This window comes from Chlorocebus sabaeus, chromosome 22 (genome assembly GCF_047675955.1).
Source record: "Chlorocebus sabaeus isolate Y175 chromosome 22, mChlSab1.0.hap1, whole genome shotgun sequence".
NCBI lineage: Eukaryota > Metazoa > Chordata > Mammalia > Primates > Cercopithecidae > Chlorocebus > Chlorocebus sabaeus.
In genome coordinates this window covers 15,791,238-15,813,881 of record NC_132925.1, presented here as the reverse complement: position 1 = coordinate 15,813,881, position 22,644 = coordinate 15,791,238, and positions in this window count along the sequence as shown.

The following is a 22,644-nucleotide window of genomic DNA, read 5'->3' as shown; positions in this document are numbered from 1 at the left end:
TAGCTTAAAGTTTAATTTTGGCTTTCTCCACTCATGGAAGAGCTCTTCCTCTGGGAACAAAGACCTTTAAATCTTCTGAACCTTGAATGCAAAGACAAGAAGGACACATCCCCCGATGTATCACAAAGAGAAATTATAAACATTACCTCTGTTACTTCAATCCCTTATTACCAGATCTTTGTGTTCTACCTGGGGACACAGCATCATGCAACTGTCATCTCAATTTGTCATCTGCTGCTCTCAAAAGTTTAACTCCAAGCTGGTATCACAGTAATGCCTTCAAAAATCCCTTCTATTGTTCTATCAGAATGGCAGCTTCTCAGGACTATGATATTTGGTAGAAGAAGTAGATCTCATAATTATTCATGCAGTACCATACATCCCTTTAAAAAAAACAGTTTGTTTGGTCTATAGTGACATTATGTAGGATCACTTATCAGTAAAACAAATACTCTCTAAGCTCTCAGATTGTGGTACTGTCAAAATTGTGACAAGAAAAGTCAAATTCATACCTAGAATATGTGTTAATTTCAGTATGAACCACTCCCCCTTCCAATGTAAAAAGGACACATTACAATAAACTCATCACCATTTGAAAGCATTTTCACATACTAAGCAGAGCTCATGAAATATACCAATTTCACAAGTTAAGAATAGTTCTGCTAGAAAATTTTAAAATAATTTTTATAATTTTGCTTCTGAAATTATTTAGCAGAAAGATTATATTCACAGTAGGTTACCATTTTGGTCATCATTTTGCATATTTAGAAATGTTAACAAAATAGGAGCCATTATACTATGATTGGTTTTCAAATATACTGATACTCTTGAAGAATCAAACAGTTAATAATGTTTACATCATGTTACTTTCTGTAGATCTCTTATAATCTTAAATATTCTAATATTTAAACTTTTATTTTTCTATTATAGAGCAAATTTCTTTAAGTTCTAAGTAGGGTTTTGTTTGTTTTCTTAGAAGAGCATAAAATAGCTCAGAGTCCCAATGCCCTGTATGACTCATGGGTAAATAACACTTTTTGCAGTGACTATGACCTTTTTTCCAACTTATTTTTTTCTTCTGGCTAATTATTCACACTTTATTTTATTCCTAACAGAAGTTTTCATAGCACTTAACTTTCCAGGCTTTTTACTTTCTGTGTGGTATTAAATATATTGTAATGGAGGCTTGTTGACTTGTCAAATTTACTTACGCTGAGTTTTCTTTTTATAAAACATTCTTTATAAACTTCAAAAAGGCATCTCTAAATATACACACTTGGGGAATAATTTACTGCAGCAGACTACTGTTTTTTGAAGTTGTTCATTCCTTATTTAATATTCTTGAGGTTTCTCTATATGTGAAAATAAATGTACTCAAAAGTAGGAAGATTTGCTGCAGAAATAAAGTAGGTCTGCTCCCAATTCTTTCTTCCTTTGACTTATCATTTGTTGGTGTCTTTATGATGTAGGTTTGTTGATAGAATTCCACTGGATGACCTACAGCTTATGTGAAGACTTTCACATATATTATAAAACTCTCCATAAAACTGTCTTGAACTCTATAAACTCCATATTACTCATACACAGAACATGCAAAGATGAATAGGACAATTACATAGGAAGGTTTTACTTGAGGGGACCATAGACATGACCAAAATATAAAATGCACAACTCCAGTGTATTTTAAATAGCATTGTGTATAATTAGCAATATCAAAATGTAAAAATTAAATAATTAGAGATTATTTTTCTATTATTTCTTACACATGGCCATATATATCATCATATGCACTGTGTACCTATATCTACATTATATCTAGCCCACCAGCCCTGCAGAGTTTTGTGACCGTTTATGATGACTGGCATAAGTATGCATTGACTTTTTGAAGATAACACTCATCTCATTATAATTAAAACAGTCATTATGACAAAGGGAAGTTTTTTTTCAATTGCTTGAATCCTAAGTTTAAAAGCTTAAAAATGAAATTAACTCAATGTAAATTGTAATGAAAACTAATTATTTACACTAACGTAATAAAATGTAATATAAACAATTTTTTTTTTAAACAACTGTTTTAAACTAACATGATTCATCTTGTGAAATGACTAACAAAAGATATATCCCTAGCTATTATCCCACATCAATGCCATGGAAAATCAATAGCATTAGAAACTTGCACTGAAAACAGACTTTATTTCAGGTATAGCTGGTGCAAGAACTAATGCTTTCTGTATAACATTACTGTAGAGATTCGCAGTGTTAAAGCTATGTTTACTAAAGGACGCAACCAATTATTTAAGAGTTTCTCTGTCCAAAAAGACAAACATTTCGTTTGTGTACTTATAAAAATAAAATTAGTTGTGCAATTTACATGACATGTATCACTTTATTTACAATTCTAGGTTGTTAATTTAAGTAATGTATTTCAACTCATTTCAATGTTCACAATTTTTTTGTTAAAATATTATGGTTTTGCCATTTATTCATCTGTGTTTTCCACAACAAAATCATTTTTAAAAAATACTTTCTAGGTGTCTTTCACATATGCAAAACAATAAATTTTGTTCTGGGATGGCTACATAAATGAATAAACTTAATCCATTAACTTGCATTCCCTATAAGAGTTGAAATTAAACAGTAGCTGCTGACTTCATAGCAATATAAGTGAGAATATAATGTATCTCTTAAATAGTATGATTGTATCATAATGAAAACCATAAATATTTGAAAGAAAGAATTATGCAAGATAAAGGCAAAGACTATAAATGAAGAAAAAAATAATTTAATTTTGTCTCCAGATAGTTTTTTGATCAGAAAGATGTTCTAAGACAAGAACACATAAGTGAATATATAGAGATGATTAACTTTAAGATGTTTTCTAGAAATATCAAGTTTCATGATTTGGCTAAGGTATTAGTAATGAGAAAAAAAAATGGTAAATAATGGTTGAACCTTGACTACAGGCAAGGGGAGGGGAGAAATCCTTCTAAGTTAAGAATTTATCTTTCTTTATTAGGTGTTGAGGAGTTACTGAAATATTCAAAGAAAATGTAATGTTCTTGTATATTCCAAAATATTTATTGAAAAGGCATCACATTGTAGATATTATATATATTTTTTCTGAATGTAGGCAGGGTCACAAACGTAGACAAAATATGTTATTTCCCATAAGAAAGTCTTACTGTGTTAGGAAAGCTAATACATTTCATAAGTGACAATAATATAAGACAGATGACAAGAAATTCCAGAAAAGAAACACACAGATACTTCGATGGAAGAAACAGAAAAAGCATCTTGAGGAATGTTTATTTGAGATAAACGCTTGAGGATTTTCAAAGTCCTAGATTAGAGGTAGAGAAAGGGTACATTCCAGATTCAGTTAATATATGCATAAGCTAGCAGGAAAATAAACTTGTGTGATGATCTTAGGAAACATTTAACAGTTTATAGTTAGAGCAATGCTTTTATAGTTATATGCAGAGTACTAGAAGGCAGTTAGTTTGTAAATTGGGATGTGAACAAACTGTAGATTTATATAGGGGGAATAAGAGAACTCACTGATAGTTTGGCAGTGACGAAATTTAAAAAGTAATAAAAGCTTTTAATGATCAAAGGAAAAACTATGGCTTAAAATTTTTTTTACTGAAAATAATACAGGAAAACCAAATCATAAGTTTCCTTTTTCAAAACCAAATGAATTAATGAAAAAATATAGTGATACTACCTCGTGGCATCTACAAATGTCTGCTTACTTTTTAAATAGAGCTTATTATATTAAAACAGCAAAAGAAAAAGTAAGAGAAGAAAAACACAGCAAGTGCAAGGGTTAATTAAAAAGTTATTAACTTATGCCTTTAAAGAATGAAGAAGAACTGTTTATAATAGAGAGAAAACAATCTACAATTTTAAAATGTAGTACAAAGGGAAAAAAGTAACTTCAGTCATGGAATAACAGATCAAAAGTAATTTGGACACCGTAATAAGGAGAATAACTACTATGGAAAATTAAATCCATGACAGTAACAAGAAGAAAGGAAACTAAAATTGAAAATGAAGAGAGAACATATGATAAATGTGTAGGAAAACAAGGAAGATGGAGTATTTTTTAAATAAATATTTACAAAGACAGCAAAACAAAAACATATCAGTTGCAACAAAATAAAAATGAAAGGCTATAGGAAAATTTGCCTGAGTTAGAGACTTAGGAGGAGAGAAAACAGGTTTCTAACTATCCAGTCTAATTATCTGCAAGTATCAAGATCCAAACAGTCATTTCAAAAGACAAGGGAAGAGGAAATATTGTTAAGTAGCAATTGTACTATCATTCAAGTTGTCTGTTACATATGGAAACAACTAAAGGATATTTTTAACATATACAGGGATTGTAGGAAACATTCTACACCGGTAAACAGGGACGTTCTTTGAAGGCACAGACAATATCCAAATTATTTGTTACTTTATCAACATTAATTAATGACGATGCTTACACATAATGGTCTTCACCAAATATTCATTAAGTGAATTAAACATTCTTAAGCAAAATTAAATATGCTTGTGTCTGTGTGTGTGTGTCTGTGTGTATGTGCTTATATGTGTTTGTGAGTTAAAGTTATAAGTCAGTATTGTAAGAGGATTTCAGGACTACCAATTAGCTTTGCAAAAATTTAACTCAGCTAATCCTTTACCTGTAAATGAGAATACTTAACCATGATCTTCACAATATACAATAGAAAAACTCTGCTATGTTCAATCATCACAAAAAGCAGTAACTGGTACTGAATTTAAGCTCTATGATGCAAGGACTATGTTTATATTGTTCACCATAGGAGTTACAACATTGATTACATATTAGTTTCCAGAGTTGATAGCCAGTCCATATTTCCTGATATCATGAATTATCAGGGACAGAAATTTTAACAGTTACTAAGTTATTATAACAGCACCAGAAAAATTGCTAAACAATTATATCGATTCATTCATTTGCTAAATGTTTGTTACAGTTACCACTGTGTGTCAAACAATATTTTTGACACCGGAGAGAAAGAAATAAAATAGATAAAGTCAATTCTGTCCTCATGGAGCTTGCACTCTAGGAGTGGGAAGACAAGGCAAGAGACACAGACGAGTGTTCAGAGATGTGTGTTAATGACCGAGAATGAACCTTTTCCAAGTGTCCTGATGATTCTGGAGTTTCCCCCTAATAAAGGCAGTGTATATATTCCTATGAAACATACTCTGTGTTGGGAAGTTAAGAGTTTGCTATTTCTCAGCCTGTAGCAGCCCGATGGGTTCTTCCTCCCTGCTGCACAAACAAAATCAATTAACCACAAGCATGGCTTTGACACAAGGCTGGCCATGCCACGCAGGAGACAGAGTTATTACTCAAATTAATCTCATCAAGATCTCAGAGGTATGAGTTTTTCAAGATAGTTTGGTGGGCAAGGGACTAGGTTATGAGGAGTGCTGATTGGTTGGGTTGGATATAAAATCATAGGGAGTCAAAGCTGAGTAGATTCTTGTGCTAAGTGGTTTCTGTGTGGGTCCAGGTAAAGCCATCAGTTGTAAGCATGCAAAAAGCCTGAAAAAAAATATTTCAAAAGGCAAACCTTAGGTTTTACAATTGTGATTAATCTGCAGGATTAATTGGAGAAGTTCCATATCTTGTGACCTCTGGAATACTAGTTGGTAATCATTTACATCTACAGTTTAGCAGAATTCAGGCTCCTGTATCCTCCTAGTCTGGTAGTGTCTCATTAGCTTTATTAAAGGGGCTAAGTTTTGGGGATGGGCAATTACCATTTGAACTACAAATTAAATGTCTCCCAAAGTTAGCTTAGCTTAAGCATAGGAATACTTAAAGCACAGCCTGAAGGCTAAAGGCAAGATAGGAGTTGGCCAGATCAGATCTCCTTCACTGCTATAATTTTCTTGCTGATATAATTTTTGAAAAGGCAGTTTCAAGTCTAAGCCTTCAGAGACCTGGCATGTTTCCTCTTATCTATCCTTATGCTTCTACCATGCTCATCGCCATCAGAACATGCCCAGACCAGTCTGATGGAAGAAGAGAGCCAAGTGGACCACAGTCTCAGTCAGCTGAGAGTCACTTGCCACCACCCCCAGTCCAGTGACCATCTGTAGAACTGTCTAACCAATTCCAGGCTGACCCAGATTCAGGAGCAATATCTGCCAATTATTTTATGCTACTGAGATTTTATTTTGTTTATGCTGCAATGTGTGACAATAGATAACTGACAGGAAGTAATTATGCCAAGTTTCAGATGGTGATCATTGCCAGAGAAAAAAATAAAGCAAGGCAACGGGGACAGAAAATGGCGAGGACAGGGGAAAGTTGCATTTAACACAAAGTGATAAGAAAAGTCTCATAGGTGATGTGACATTTGAGTAGAAATATGAAAAAAGGGAAAATTCTGATGAAAATGACTTTAAAATTTCCTTCAGCCTGACTAAACATTAGAAAGGCTTCTTCCTGCCCCTAAGCCCCTGACCTTCCTTTTCATAGATCATTTGCTTTAGAAAATTGTAAATTCTTTCTCTACTGCTTTGAGATACAAATCCTTTTAAAAGCTTCTTGCCAACCAGTTTTGCGATGTGGAACTGAATGTCTTTGTCAAGGATCTGGGCATTATCCCTTTGAAAGATAATTATCAAGGAAGACAGTGAAAGTTTCTCCCAATTTCTGTTGGAGGGTAGGAACCTAACTTTGCTCCAAGTTATGAAACTATCTCCTATCTTGAAGATAAGAGAGCATTTACTTTAATAGATTCTACCTGATTTGCATATAGAAATTCATTTATTGGTGTTCAGAAACCCATGCTAAATGTACATTAATGGTAATAATTCTTAAAGAACACTGTGTGTTTCTTAATGTCAGAGACGTGGAATCAGGGCATGAATGTATTTTTCATAGAAAGTTAAATCTTTCTAATAAGAGCCTTAGTATTAAAAATATATATATTCAAGTGCAGGCAAAACATATAAGCAGTATAGTGTTAGAGCTCTTATATTGCTCTCTGATACAAACTCTCTTTCACAGAACTTTAAGTCTCCCTCTCCATGGGTGTGTGTGTGTACACATATAGGTACACACACTATGTATAATGTATATAATGTGTACAAATAGATATGCCTTCATATGCTTATAATGCATAATAAATATTAATATGATTTCCCTGTGACCCCACCCGAATATCATCTTGAATTCCCATGTGTTTTGGTAGGGACCCAGTAGGAGGTAATTGAATCATTGGGGCAAGTCTTTCCCATGCTGTTCTCATGATAGTGAATAAGTCTCACAACACCTGATGTTTTTAAAAAGAGATGTTTCCCTGCACAAGTTCTCTCTCTTTGCCTGCTGCCATCTATGTAAGACGTGACTTGCTCTTCCTTGCCTTCTGCCATCATTGTGAGGCTGCCCTACCCATATGGAACTGTAAGTCCAACTAAACCTCATTCTTTTGTAAACTGCCCAATCTCAGGTATGTCTTTATCAGCAGTGTGAAAATTGACTAATTGGTACCAGGAGTGGGGTACTGTAGAAAAGGTATCCAAAAATGTGGAAGTGACTTTAGAATTGGGTAACAGGTAGAGGTGGAAACAATTTGGAGGGCTCAGAAGAAGACAGAAAAATGTGGCAAAGTTTGGAACTTCCTGGAGACTTGTAGAATGGCTTTGACAAAAATGCTAATAGTGATATAAACAATAAGGTCCAGGCTGAGGTGGTCTCAGATGGAGATGAGGACTTGGTGGAAACTGGAGCAAATGTGACTCGTTATGTTTTATTAAAGAGAATGGAGGTATTTTGCTTCTGTCCTAGAGATTTGTGGAACTTTGAACTTGAGAGAGATGATTTACAGTATCCAACAGAATAAATTTCTAAGCAGCTACGCATTCAAGAGGTGACTTGGGTGCTGTTAAAGGCATTCAGTTTTATCAGGGATGCAGAGAATAAAAGTTTGGGAACTTTGCAGCCTGACAATGTGGTAGAAAAGAAAATCCCATTTTCTGAGGAGAAATTCAAGGTGGCTGCAGACATTTGCATAAGTAACGAGAAGCTGAATGTTAATCCCCAAGACAATGAAGAAAATGTCTCCAGGGCATGTCAGAGGTCTTTATGGTAGCCTCTCCTATCATAGACCCAGAGGTCTAAGAGGAAAAAGTGGTTTTGTGGGCTGGGCCCACAGTTTCTATGCTGTGTGCATCCTAGGGACTTGGTGCCCTGTGTCCCAGCCACTCCAGCCGTGGCTGAAAGGGGTCCATATAGAGCTTGGGCAGTGGCTTCATAGGAGAAAGCCTCAAGCCTTGCCAGCTTCCACTTGGTGTTGAGCCTACCAGTACACAGAAGGGAACCTCCACCTAGATTTTAGAAGAGATATGAAAATGCCTGAATGTCCAGGTGGAAACTTGCTTCAGAAGCAGAGCTCTCATGGAGAACCTCAACTGGGGCAGTGTGGAAAGGAAATGTGGGGTTGGAGCCCCCACACAGACTCCCTAATGGGGAACCACCTGTTGGAGCTGTGAGAATAGGGTCACCATCCTTCAAACCCCAGAATGGTAGCTCCACCAACAGCTTGCACCATGTGCCTGGAAAAGCTGCAGACACTCAACACCAGTCCATGAAGGCAGCCAAGAGGGAGGTTGTACCCTGCGAAGTCAAAGGGGCAGAGCTGTCCAAGACCATGGGAATCTACCTCTTGCATCAGCATGACCTGGATGTGAGATATGGAGTCAAAGTAGATCATTTTGAAACTTTAAGATTTGACTGACCTGCTGGATTTTAGACTTGCATGGGATTTGTATCCCCTTTGTTTTGACCAATGTCTCCCATTTGGAATGGTGGTATTTACCCAATGCCTGCCTCTCCATTGTATCTAGGAAGTAATTAACTTGCTTTTGATTTTAGAGGCTCCGAGGTGGAAGAGGCTTGCTTTGTCTTAGATGATACTTTGGACTGTGAACTTTTGAGTTAATGCTGAAATGAGTTAAGACTTTGGGAGACTCTTGGGAAGGCATAATTGATTTTGAATTTTTAGGACATAAGATTTGACAGGGACCAGGGTTCAAATGATATAGTTTGACTGTGTCCCCACCAAATGTCATCTTGAATTCCCATGTGTTGCTGGAGGGATGCAGTGGGAGGTGATTGAATCATGGGGGCAGGTCTTTCCTGTACTGTCCTCATGATAGTGAATAAGTCTCAAAAGATCTGATGGTTTTAAAGAGAGTAGTTCCTCTGCACAAACTCTCTCTCTTTGCCTGCTGCTATCCATGTAAGATGTGACTTGCTCTGCCTTGCCTCCCACCATGATTGTGAGGCTTCTCAAGTCATGTGAAACTGTAAGTCCAATTAAACCTCTTTTTTAAATTTTCCAGTCTCAGGTATGTCTTTGTCAGCAGTGTGAAAACAAACTAATACAAATCTGTAAGTGTGTGTGTATGTGTGTGTGTGTGTGTATATATATTTACTACATATAATGAACATATAACCATATAATACATATAATGTACATATATATGTACATACATACATATATACATATGTACACATGTGTATATAATATATATTTATTACATATAATACATATTATTACATATTATAAGTATTTGAAGGAATCTATTAAGACACTGGCTGTGTAAAATTTAAACTAGTTTCAGCCAATCATAGGTAGGCTATAGTGAACTTTTTTTTTTTTTTGAGATGGAGTCTTGCTCTGTTGCCCAGGCTGGAGTGCAGTGGCCAGGTCTCAGCTCACTGCAAGCTCCACCTCCCGGGTTTACGCCATTCTCCTGCCTCAGCCTCCCAAGTAGCTGGGACTACAGGCACCCGCCACCTCGCCTGGCTAGTTTTTTGTATTTTTTAGTAGAGACGGGGTTTCACCGTGTTAGCCAGGATGGTCTTGATCTCCTGACCTCGTGATCCGCGCATCTCGGCCTCCCAAAGTGCTGGGATTATAGGCTTGAGCCACCGTGCCTGGCCTAAAAGACTTATAAGGAGATTATTTTGAAGGAAAGAAAGAGAAGCTGAAATGATTAGAATATGAGGTGCATAATTTATAGACAAAAGACTGAAAAGGAGTAACATAGAAGTTATTTTGGGCATGCCAGTATCAGCATTTGGAATAGCTAAGAGAATGAATTAAAGGTATTAAAAAGGAGAAGGTAAAAGGAAAGAGTAGAGAGTTATTGAGAAAAGCATATTCTATATGATGGTGTTGTAATTTTTTCTATCGAAAACAAAAATAAAAATAATTTTCAATATAGTCATTAGGCCAGTCAACATACTCACCCTGTTTCTACTTTTAAATAGTCTATTTGAGAAATACCAATACCACTGTGCAAATTACTTGCTGGATTTCTTTTTTTTTTTTTTTTCATAATTACAAATTGGTTTTATTTTATAATATGATAGCCTTTGTTAAATATATTTTTAATAAACATTGGTTAACATTTCTCCCAGCTCAAGGTTACAGATGCCTTTTAATGATATAAACAGCTATTTAACGTTGTCGAATAATGAGCTGAACTTGATTCAGTTTAGGCCTCACCTAATGTTCATACAGTTATCCTGCTTATTGAGCTACAGCAACTCTCATTAAAGAAACAAATGATCTCTAGCCACAGTATGTGCTGAGGGGAAAGGCAGCAGAAGGACCCCTTGGAACACCTGCTCTTAGGTACATTTGACTGGATCAATATATCTGTCCCCAGCACTATGAGTATTGGCTCCTAAATCTTCTCCTGATTGTTTTTCTCAGTTGACATAGACCACTGCACCTGTGAACATATAATCTAATTTTATTGCTTCAAGGGGAGGAGGGCAACTGTGTAGTGCTTACAGGTTGAAGCCTTCTCCTTGTTGATCAGACTAAATTTAACTCTATCACTTCCAATGTATTTCTCGTTTTATATCTTGTTCTATTCAATAACTTAGAGGTCTATACTGAAGAGCACTCCTTCAGTTGATCTCCTATATCAGAATACTTATCTCAGACCCTGTTCTAGGGAACTTCACCTAAAATGATGATTTTTCTGTTACTTGTGTAGACAAGTGTTTCACCTCTCACCTGTAGTGGGAGCCTCTATGTTTTTACTCTTAAGATTTCTTTATTGCCATTAGTGCACAAAACAACCTAAGACCCACTTCCCACACATGTGTAAAAGACCTTGGAAGTAAAATGTGTGGGAAGTAATGGTTTGGGTCAACTTTCACTAGTGGGGGAAAGGAGGCTTTAGATAGAGTATTCTTGCTTCCCTCTCCCTCTCTCCCTCTCTCCCTTTGCCCCATGGACTGTTGGAAGACAAATTCTTCATTTTGCTCCTCTTACTACACTTGAAATTCAGTGTAAGATCAAGAAGCTGCTTGTCAAAAGGTGGCTATTTTAGTAATATACCTGCTTATACTTGCTCTATCACTCACTCATTCAGTCTCTCTCCTTGTCACTCTTCTGCCAGTGATAGCAAACTAAATCACAGCAAAATTTATTTTTGATAACTTTTGTGAGTATAAGAATCACATTTTTTTTTCACAATGATTGTTGTTCTACAGGAAATAAGAAGGTAGAAGAAAAAAAGAAGGAAGAACATTCTGGGGAAAAAAATTTAAGAAGCAAATTGAAGGAAACAAAGGTAGTAAAGAAAATGACACTAATAGAGAAAAGATATATATGTATCCTATAAAAGAAAAGCAAGAGAACCCTGTTGTCGTTCTCATAGATGAAAACCAAATTGGCATTAACATGGATTCAGACACACTTAAAAATAACTAAGGACAGTTGGTTCAACAGGATTCTTTTTGCATGAGAGATGAATAAACTTCTATGTAATGGCCCATTTTTATTGAATGGAAAATTAATGTATATACCAGCATTATCCAAAGTCAATGCCTTAATATAAAAGGTATGCTATCATTCTGAGCATAGCACAGTATCTATTTCTCAAATCATAAAAAAATTATCTGAGTCTTATGAAGACTCAAAGATAAAATAGTTATTTTCTGGTAGGCATTATTTAGGAGTATAATTCTGAATTTCTTTGTAGCTTATTCAAATGCAGCATCATTGGCAATTAATATATACTTTCTGTATTGAGGGTAACAATTGCAGGAAGTGAGGAAAGAGAAACAGTGAACTTAAAGTCTTATGCCATAGACTAGAAATATGGGGAAATAGGAGAGTATATAAGTTTAAATGAGTTTTAAGAGGGGAAAGGATGGCAATCATTTAACTAGGCAGAGCTAATAACCTCTGATAATAACATCTTCAGTTGCTAAAGGAATATTTTAAAATTGCATTCTGTTTGTTTTGTTGTTGTTACATTCTGTTCTGTAGGAAGTATCTGTTGTTTAGAGTGATCTGTGCAATAAAAGTTTTGGCCCACAGGAGAGGTTTGAGGTGGTCACTAAGAAACAGGAGACAGTAGTGAAATAATAGACAGGACAGGAGTGACAGAAAATGATGGGCATCATGCCAAATGAGATAAGATTGCTTATGAATGTAGTGAGACAGATGCAAGAATTCCTGCAAAAGGAAAAAGAATGTTGTATATCATGAACAGAAACAGTAAAACAGATAGTGAGTGGAAGAGACATCATAAGAAGAAAAGCCATCAGTATTGTCCCGGCAATGACTCTTTTATCTGGCTAATTTGAATTTTTTTCTGACTAATTTTTGAACTTTTTTTTTTTTTTTTTGTCAAAGAAAGATGACTAGATTCTTACCTAAAAGAAGGAGAACTTAACTCATGTTGTCTTCAGTTTTCCGGCATGGAGTTAGAAATACGAAAATCTATATTTCTATAGTTGGAGATAACAAACCTAAATAAAGTATGCATGGCAACACAGGCAACCAGAGTACAGAATTCCTCACGTGCAGGTGCAGTGGTTGGAAAAGAGATGTTCTTTAGGCTAATGAAGTAAAACAGAGTAAAGCCTAAGTGACTTAGCAGAGAGGGTCTCAAATGCGCAGCTGTATCTACTGCTGTCTCTTTTCCCATCTGGTCTTCAGTTGCAGGTTAATTTTTTCTCTATGCAATCTATTTGCTTCCCTACGGAGCCCCTAACATTTTCTGAGTTCAAGCCAAGTTGCTATTGATCATTTGTTTTGAGTGCCCTGTAACTGATAAAATTTGATTTTCTTCAATTGGTGAGCCCTGAGCTGAAATTAGCTGTATTTTTCAAATCCAATGTTCACGTAAGGTAACTGCATCAGACTAAGTTATAAAAGTCCATTTTAACTATCAAACAGCTAGACATGGCTTGAAACTACACATGTACAAAAAATGTAGCTCATTGTAAAAATGTACAATAGGCAAGATGTGTGCTGGATTTTTAAAAGACAATAAATGAAACACTTCTTTCTTCATCGGAGTTGGAACAAATTAAGAAGGATGATATAGGAGATGAATAGATGGTTTTATTGCTTTAATGCTGATTGGGAAATGTGGGCTTCATTTTGTCCAAGTGAGCGTGCTCATACTTGGTCTCTGAATTAGGAAAACTTACTATGCTCATCACTGGCAGAACTGGACAAACTGGTTTTCTCATGGACGTCAAAGATTGTATCACAGTTCATTCCTACTCTGTGACTCTGTGTAGAGAATATAACAACAACAATCACAATAACAATAAAATCTCACAATGTCCCTCTAGAGCATAAACATGTTGTGGTTACTCCTGTTACAATGAGATGGAAAAGTCAAGTGGAAGGATTTTTCTCCTAAAGTAGAGATGTTCTTCACTCTCTGGAACCTCTCTGAAGAAGGAACATCTCTGATTTCCTCTAATTCCCCAACAGAGCATCCCTTGAGCAGGTCTCCGTGCAGAGCCAATGGCACAGAGGGTGTCATGCAGCAGGTGCAAGGCATGATAAAGGATGACTGAATGCAGGAACTCTTCCAGCAGACCTCTCTTCAATCCTCTAGGTGGGTATAGAACAGTTATTCAGGCAAAGCAACTGACCAAGAGCCACCTTCTTATGGCCATGGGACCTTTTTCCTTGTGAGATGTCTATATGACACAAACTTACCAGCACGGTAAACCTTCTTGTATACACATTGTTAGCCCTCCGTTAACATTTGTTTCTACCACTCAGACAAGACCAGATTTCTTATTCCCCTGAGGTAAAATGAAAGTGCATCTTACTGATTTTTGGAAAGTTCTTTCACATTGAGTTATCTGAATTGTTGATAACTCATTTGTTGTTATTGTTGAGTTGTTGAGTTATGATATGGGTTGAATCTGTGTTCCCACCCAAATCTCATGTTGAAATATAATTCCCAATGTTGGAGGTGGGGCCTGGTGGGAGATGGTTGAATCACGGGGCCAGTTTCTCATGATTTAACACCATCCCCATTGGTGGTGTTTTCACGATACTGAGTTCTCATGAGATCTGGTTGTTTAAAATTGTGTGGCATCTGCCCTCTCTCTTCCTTCCTCCTGTTCTGGTCATGTAAATTGTGCTTGCTTCCCTTAACCTTTCATCGTGATTCTAAGAAATGTTTCCTGAGGACTCCGTAGAAGCAGAAGTGGCTACACTTTCTGTACAGCCTGTGGAACCATGAGATAATTAAAACTCTTTATTCAGTTTCAGGTATTTCCTTATAGCAGTGTGAGAACAGACTAACACAACTTCCTCAGGATTTAAAATCTTTATTTAATTTTTTTATTCATGCTAAAATAAAATGTAATGATTTATGCCACCTTCATTTTCTAGATAACTCTCTCAAATTCCAATAGATACATTTCTATAAAAATTGCTATAGTCTATTTTTTTCTAACATTACCCGCTACACTGATAAATATTTTATCAGTTTTAAAATATTAAAACATTTAAGTTTCAAATTTATGGAGTCTTTAGACACAGATATGACTAGGAGAACACGAATGATTTTTCATAAGCCTAATTTTTCTACATCCCGGTATAGAAAATGTAACACTACTTTTGGTAATTTAACTTAATTAATGTATTGAGTGCCTATTTCACCTGAGGAAAAAATTAATCAACTCCAGGCAAATTCAGTCAACATTGGTGCTTTCCTGAGTATTTTTGTAATACATGGTCAATTGAGACTTTTCCTCTCTCTGTTCTACTGTCCCGGTGCTGCCTAGTTTTCAGAGGATCGCATAATTAGACTGTCTAAAGAAGTAAATGGTCTACAACCATCTTTGTTTCAAAGTGCATCTTACTGATTTTTGGAAAGCTTATAGAGAGTATCTTATAGAGAGATATGATTTGCCGTGTCTGGTTTTTGGCTATAGAGCCTAACTCAGTGTCACCTTTGGAGGCAGATATGGTACTTACTATCATAGTCTCCAATCTTCAATCCTTGTACCCTCCTTTATGTGTGTAATATACATATACATGTATGTATGATTATGCCTGATGTTATATAATTTCCAACATAAGGATCTTGCAGTTATTTTCCTAATACCTAAAAGTTTCATCACTTTATTGTGTTACCATAATTGGGATTCTTTAATTTCAAATTTCGTGCTTATTTCTAATATATGAAAATAAAATTGGCTTCTGCATATTATTATTGTTTTCTGCAACCCCTTTAAAGTTGCTTGTTAGATTTAAGATATTTTTAATACTTTTGTTGATATTTTCTATGTTGATATTTTCTATGTAGATGATTATGTCATCTGCAAATAGAAACAATGAGACATTTCTTTTCCAATGTTTATATATTTTGTACATTAAAAAATTATTACATTGTGGAGGCCCAGGAAGAGTTTTTCTTTTGTCCCCTCTGAAGATTTGCTGAAAAATCACCTTGCAGAAGGTAGATAATTGGAGGAAAAGCATTCAAATTTATTTAATGTATACATACAGGCTGGGCGCGGTGGCTCATGCCTGTAATCTCAGCAGGCGTGAGCCGAGAGGGGCAGATCACGAGGTCAGGAGATCGAGATCATCCTGGCTAACGCGGTGAAACCCCGTCTCTACTCTCTTGCTCTCAAGTAGAGATTTTGATAATTTTTTAAATGACATATCAATACAATTCCTAAATGAATTTTTAGTAAGGATGATGGATTCTAGTAAGGTACCATAAAGAACAGGGCAATTGAGCAATTAGAATAGTATGTAGATTGTAAAATACTGAAAGTGTTGCCATGCTTCATGAAGGCCTATCATTCTGTAGTGAGTTGTTAATGTAAATTCAACTTCCATGTGGACCTCCATAAAGAACTGCTTCTTGGAATCACAGAACAGTGCAGAACATTTTACATAATCTGCTGTAATTTTCCATTTTGGAAAAAAATAAATAAATGCTGACACACTAAGAGCATACTTAAATACACATTGATATCTGTGGTAGAGTAAGGTATAAAACTCTGGTAGTCTACCCCCCACATATATATTTTTACAAGTGATAATGTTTTAGATGATTGATTATGGTACTTAAGATATATATGTTAGTATATATAGAAACACTTTGTGAAATGCACATATTGTCCTAATATGCAAATACAATCCCTCTAGAATATATTTCAATGGATCATTGACTATTTATGAATCAATGACTGGATTAAAACTTTTAAATGAAATACAACCCTTTAAAAGAATATACTCAGTAAAAACTTTATTAATAAAATATACTATATTCATAATATTCATTCATATTTAACTATATATGTATCATATTATTAATAACCTTCTAAAGTTGTTTTTAACATTTAGATAATTAAAAGTGATTTTATTCAAAGTTCTCAATAAAAATACCCCAAATATCTATGCAATTAATATTAATCCTTCTGAAAAATGAAATATAAATAATAATTCAAAAATTTCTAAATTTTCAGCAAAATTAATTTTTGAGATTAGCATGTTTTATATATATTTAAATATTTTTAATATATGTTATAACATGTAGTATAATTATAATAACTTGGTTTATAATGATAACTGAAGGATTTGACTTAGGAGAAATTACTAATTGTGGTTACTAAGTGAATGAAATAGTTGGATTCATTTACTAGTCTATGTACTCACATCCTTATTTTGTTTGGTAAGTTTTAGTTACAATGTCTATTTTATTTTGTTTTTCTGAAAGATGTGGTAGCCTTTAACAGAGTAGTAACATGGTTGTTTTTTTCAGGATGGCTTCCATGTTTCTGTGGATATGGAGACATCTCGTCTCAGCCAACAGAATAATGCAAAAAGAGAAAGAGTGGGAGAGAGACAGACAGAGAGAGAGAGAGAGAGAAAGGGAAAAAATACATTTTTAAGAGGAAGTAGTTATATAACAATGTGAATTATTTTCCAAGAGTATCTCATTGAGCATCACTTGAAATGCAGACATTTCTACTACAATTGGAGATGCCATGTAGTGGAATAAGTACCAAGAGTATCTCATTGAGCATCACTTGAAATGCAGACATTTCTACTACAATTTGGAGATGCCATGTAGTGGAATAAGTACTGAAACTGGAGTTAGAGGACTTGCTCCAGAAATACCTGTCATCTTGAGTGTAAATTTGGGCATCTCATGAATTACCCAGTCTCAGACTATTCATATTAAAATGCATATAATGGTACTGCATTGTTCACCACAGTCTTGTAATTATTCTGTAAAATCAAGGATATGAAAATGCTTTATAAGATAAAATCTGAAACTGTGTTTACCATTAGAAGTTTTATAAATGTTAAAATTTATTCATCTTTCTGTAGATCTATTTAAGACATTTGTATATTCTTGGTCACTGAAAATTCTTGGTCACTGAAAACAAGAAGATAGTATATGAAAATTTTCCTACTGGAAGTATCTGGTTTGATGTTTGGAACAGAAGACCCATGGTATGTTTAGATATATGACATTCCTGAATCCTCTGGTTGTTTTGGTTATTAAAGGAAATTACAACTTATATAAATTACATCAGTTAATACCTTATACATATTACTCAATAAAATGTTGAAATCACACTAAGTATCAGTCCCAATAGAAAAGCAGTTTGCAGTGCTTCTGCCAGTACTATCAGACTATAATTCAACATTTTCTCTCTTTACCATGTAAAGCACTTCTTCCTTAATCATTGTTTCCTCTTCATATAAGACCCTGAATAAGAATTATGCAAGTGTGATGAAAATGTAGAAGGGAATTTAAAAATACCTTCAGTATTTTTTGTTTTCTTTACTACCAAACAAAAGGCAATACTAAGAGTTAGCTGGCATACGTAAAACTTTGACGTTTGTAATCACCCTTGTTCTCTATGGTCAGAATTATTTGGTGAGGGTATTGCATTTTGTGATTTGGTAGGAAAGTTAATTCTCTTGAACGTCATCAAACTTACATTTTTTACCTGAAGTGTGAATTTTGATAGCTCTATGTTATGTTGTATCATAAAAAATTTAAGAATACCAGCTAGACCCAAAACCTGCTTAGAGTTTTTACTGAGTCTGTATTCTGTTGTTTACCAGATTATCACCACTTATAAATTCAGTTTATGCAAAACAGAAAGATCTTAAAATGTAAAGCAAAGAGATTTTCTCGGTGTTTGCATGAGAATCATACATGTTTTAGTGTTTAAGGAAATACAATTTATGTTAAACAGGATGTATTCTTAATAATAAAGTTAATCAGTTAATGTTTGAAATAAAAATATCTAGTACTTCTGAAGTTAACATATGCTTTGGTATCTAATAAAATAATATATTTTAAATGCAAACTGTATTTGAAATAATTAAACATAAAATGAGATTTGGATTAAAAAAAGCTTTCGGTTGATTAAAAAAAATTATTTCATTACCACAATATTCTTCCTATATAAAAATCTTGTTAAGTGTGGGTGTTTTATTTACAACATCTTTTAATTTTTGCTATTTCTGTGTAGTTACTACATATCTGCCCCCCAATGATAGAACTTGCTGGGCCATATTCTCCTCTCACAATTAGACACACATTTGACAATTTAACTACCTGTTGAAAAGCCATAGGATCACAGAATGTTGTGCTCAACGGGACTTGTAAGTTAATGTTGTTAAATGTTTTACCTGAATGAAAACATTGTCGTTTCCATCACATAAGAGCAGCGCAAATGTAATTGTCTAGTTGCCACTGAACAGGAGGGCTAGAATTCACCTTTCTTATTGTTCTCCTTTTTATCCACCTTCTTACCCCCATCCTAGTGTGGTCTTAAATGCACTGGTTCCAAGAACAAGCACTCTGTGGTAGATTTGATGTGGCTGAAGCTCAGAAAGATAAAGTATATGTTAATAGTCACACAGCTATACAACCTTGATTAGAATTCAGTTGCCTAGGGTGCAAATATATTATCCTTACTTCTTTATTGCATAATGTTAGCAACCAGTGCTTTATTCTTGTAGATAGTATGTCACTTCTCAGCACACACTGGCCCCTGTTTCAGGTTTCCTGATGTATGACTGTGTGGGGACATGGCAAGAAAGAAACAAAGTAGAAATTAAATATATAATATATGGCAGAGTTGGTGATACATTCTCTAGAAAATCCCAATGTGCTACACAGACTAGCGTTAGTAATAAGTTAAAAGATAGAACTGTCAATGTATTTAAATGTCGACAAAGTTGTCTCTTTTCTATTTGGGCAATACAGTTGCATTCTGTTTCCCAGGTATCATGCTTTAGAACTTATCTCTATAGCCCCCAAACCATATTTCCCAAACTGAAATATCTTCTATGACAGACACTGAATTGTTTCCAATTATACATTTTTTAGTCTTCCTTGGTTACAGTGTACCTGATTTTTTTCTTTTCAGAATGTTAATTGTTCAAGGAAAAAAATAACATTCTAGTATCTCTTAAAAGTAGATTTGGCCCTGCGACTTAGTTGTAGGCAAACAAAATACTAATAGTAGCTGTTAGGTCTTCAGGGAAGTCTGGCTAAAGAGGGTAAGGAAAGCTGGGTCCTCTCTTCTTATGTCCTCTCTTCTACTTGCACTTTCTATTTATCTTCCTAATATCACTTGTGTCTTTGTACAATACATTCTTAACACAGCAGCTACATTAACTTTTACAAACGTAAACCAAATGATCATCTTACTTCTCTGCTTAAACACATTCAATAGTTCTCAATGACCCTTAGGTTAAGATCCAAATTCCCTATCCTGGCAAATAAAACCCATGTGCTTTCCCCCTCTCTATCTCTCTGAACCCTCATTAGTCTTTCATTGTCCTGGTTCACTAGGCTTTATAACTTTTTCAGGTTTTCAAATGTGCCAAGATCCTTTCTACTCATTTTGCCCTGAAGGATCTTCTTTCGATCTCCATGGCTGGCTCTCTCTGGTCAAAGTCACTTCCTTAAAACTTTCCCTCTGCCCAATTTAAAGAAACCACCCAATCACTCTTCCTTTGCACGATTTTTATTCGTTATGTAGTGTGGTGTTCCCTACGGACAATAGTGCTTCATTATGTGCTTATTCACTGTAATTAGTCACAAGAGCAGATATCATGGCCATTTTGTTTTCTGCTGAGTCTTAGGCCATGGTGGGCACTCAATAAGCATTTGTCAACAAGATGTACACATAAACATCCGTGTGGTTTGAAATGGCACTCATCATTTTCTACCTGAAATGAATAGTTACTCGCACATATCTCCTACCAATTATATTAAAGTATAACTCCAACCTGGAGCCATATTCCATATGTTTCATTTTTAGATGCCAGTTCTTTTAGTGATCAATTATTTTACCCCTTGAGTCACGTCACAAAATCATTAGCAGCTGGTATAAGGCAAGAAAATGCTGCTGCTTTATTTCAGTGTTTTTCAATTACACTTAATTCATACTTTCATTTTCTTCACCCTCTTAGGAGCTCTTTTTAGTATATTAAATGAATGCCCTCCCAATACAGCTGGGAGGACATTCATTTAATACACTAAAAAGAGTTTCTAAGAGAGTGAAGAAAATTCACTCTCTTTAAATTTAAAATATTTATTTAATTTATATATTTATATATAAATTTAATATTTAAATTTGTACCTATAATTTAAATATTAAATTATATAAATAAGTATACATTTATATGTATATTATTTATTTATATATTTATTATCTGTTTATAATTATATATTTATTTATATAATTAAATATATTATATTTATATATTTATTTATATATTTATATATTATATTTATACATATTATTTATTATATAATTATAAATATATATTTATAAATATTTCCTTATATATTATGTAAATATATATTTATATATTTATAAAATACAAATATATAAGATGTCTTTATATATTTATATTTATGTATATATCTACGTATATATTTATATGTATAAAACATATAATACATATATATCCCTTAATAAAAATAACATGATTTTATGTTTGTTTAATTTACATAAATTCTATTATATTAAATATCTTTACATTTTCTATTTTTAATACTCAGAGCAATGCTTTGAGGTCTATCTTTATTACATTAAATAAATCCAATTAATTACTTGATTGTACTACATGGTATTCTATGGTAAGCAAATACCACTTTATACTTCACTTATCCAGTGATAAAAACTAATTTGTGTTTTTTTTTAAACCATCATATCTAAAATTTTATATCTCAAATATTCTTATGTAAGTCCTATGCTGGACAAATTATAATTGAAAATGATGGATTTACAACATCAAAAATTAAAGATTTGTGCTCAATAAAGGACACTATGATAATAATACGCTATTGGCTAGATAATGGACTAGAAAAATATATTTGTAACATCAACAATCTATGAGGAAAGCAAAGGTATAATACCAAAGAAATTTAAGCACCCCACAGAAAAAACATAAATAGGTACAGGATTCATGAGTAGGCAGTTGTTTTGCTTTAATGTTTGCCTGTTTTTTTTTTTTCCTAACGCATTGTCATTTCATTAGAAATGTCTCAAATATAACATTACACACAAAAACGCGCACACACACCACTCAGTAATAATGGAGTGAATGCATGGAAAAATTAATGCACATATGAAATATGACATCATTATGTAGTCTCTTACATATACACAGGTATAGTAAGTCCAGTCTCTTATTTAACTCAATATATAAAATTGGCTCTGTCATAAAAAAAATTGCAAAATAAAATCTTGGGCTAGAATGCCACTCAATTCCACATGATATCCACTTAAAAATATACTTTAAAATATACATTTTACACTTTGGGAGGCTGAGGCAGGCAGATCACCTGAGGTCAGGAGTCCAAGACCAGTCTGAGTAACATGGAGAAACCCCCTCTCTACTAAAAATACAAAATTAACTGGGCTTGGTGGCACGTTCCTGTAATCCCAACTACTCAGGAGGCTGAGAGGCAGAGGTTGCAGTGAGCTGAGATTGCGCCATTGCACTTCCCTTCTGGACAACAAGAGCTAAACTCCATCTCAAAATACACAAATTTTAATGTTTTATTACAGAGAGAAAAATAGCTTTAAATTTTTTGTTTTCATAAAATGAAAACTTCTGTTCATTTATTCATCTCCTTCATGATAAATAATGCTATGCATGACTCTTTCTGCATATGCATAATATTGCACATATCTTTTGTTGTATACGATTTCACAATTTAAAACTATTTCATTTGTATTTTATCATTTCTTGTTTATTATCTTTGCCTTCGTACTGTTAAAGTGTGCATGTCTGATGTACAAAA